Genomic DNA, 1,756 nt, shown 5'->3' on the forward strand with positions numbered 1-1,756 from the left:
GAGCACCAAGATGTAGTGACAGGATTAGGAAGGTTAAGAAAATGTAATTGCACAGCCTGGGCGCAAGTGTTAATCACTTGTACATAATGTTCATTATTGTATATAAACTCCTAGGAATATCTCCTTGCCTAAAGCTCCTTGTTATGATGAACAGTATGCGCATCACTCAGATGCGAAAGCTTGGTTCCTGCACAAGATAAAGGCAGGTGTCTTAGTCCAGAGCAAAGTGATGGTCCGGCTTCACACTCCCTGGACACATCAGTGATGCCTGCACCTCAGTGGTGCTTGTCATTGCTGCCAGAATGTCATGGGCAGGCGTCACAGAGTTCCATCATTCTCTCTGTGTGCTCTCAATATCTTTGAGGTGGGCTGGCCCCCATCTCTTCAGCATATGTGTCCAATGACGCTGTGCTCCTGAAGTGGTTAGGTGTAGAAGGTGGACAAGGTTCATGCCTGCGTCTCCATGATATGACCCAGATCACAGAACGCAAGTGAGCTGCCCTCAGCCAGACAGGAGTCAAACATTCACCGAGGCTATGTGAAGGTCTATGGAGCGTCCTCACTGCATGTCATCATCATCCTCCTGGAATCTAGTGACTATTAAGCCTCTGCTATATCTCCATGACATGAGCCTGAGCACTGAGGGTATGTGCGCTGCCATCAGCCACACAGGAGTCAAAGGATCACAGATGCAAGGTGAGGATGTCAGGACTGTCCTCACTGCATCTTGTCGTCATCCTCCATGAATCTTGTGGCTATGAGGGCCTCCCGAGCGCACCTGCCTCATCTGGCCAGTGCGATGGCCTCAATGCCGAATCCTCATCTTCAAGGACCTCATCACCATCATCCCCTTCGACATCCTCCTTATTGGAGGAGACATGCAGCTCTTCCATCTCCTCATCAGCCAGATCCTCCACCCATTGCAGCACCAGGTTGTGGACTGTGCAGCAAGCTACGATGATGCGCGACACCCTCTGGGGACTGTATTGCAGTGCTCCACCAGGCCTTTCGAGGCACCAGAACCTCATTTTCTAGCTGCCTATTGTTTGCGCCACCAAAGTCCAGGTTGCGGCATGAGCCTCGTTTTACCGTCTCTCTGCTGCAGTCTGAGACCGCTGCACGGGCATCATCAGTCACGTCCTCTGCGGGTAGCCCTTGTCCTTGGAGAGCCAGACCTGCAGCCTCTGTGGACCCTGGTAGATATCAGGGATCTGAGACCTGCTAAGGATATAGGAGTGGTGACCGCTCCCTGGAATCGTGTGCAGACCTGCAGGATGCGTTTGTGATGGTCACACACCAGCTGAACATTCAGCGAGTGGAAACACTTGTGGTTGACATAGTTGACTGCTTGTTGCCATGGAGATCTAAGCACCACATGAGTGCAGTCGATGGCACCCTGCACCTGTGGAAAACCTGAGATCTGCGCAAATCCCAGGGCTCTTGCTTCCTGGCTTTTCTGATCCTGGGTGAAATGCACAAAGTTCTGCGCCTTCGTGAAGATGGTGTCTGTGACCTCCTGGATACACTTGTGCCTGGAGGCTTCCGAGATCTTGCACAGGTCACCTGTGGAGCCCTGGAAGGAGCCACTGGCATAAAAAATGAGTGCTGCGGTCACTTTCACAGCCACTGGTAGTGGATGCCCTCCATGTCCCCGTGGTGCCAAATCCTGAAGCAGGTGGCAAATGAGACTAACCAGCTTCCTAGACATGTGCAGACTTCAGTGACACTGGTTCTCAGTCAACTGCGGGAATGACAA

The sequence above is a fragment of the Cetorhinus maximus genome, chromosome 2 (genome assembly GCF_964194155.1).
Source record: "Cetorhinus maximus chromosome 2, sCetMax3.hap1.1, whole genome shotgun sequence".
NCBI lineage: Eukaryota > Metazoa > Chordata > Chondrichthyes > Lamniformes > Cetorhinidae > Cetorhinus > Cetorhinus maximus.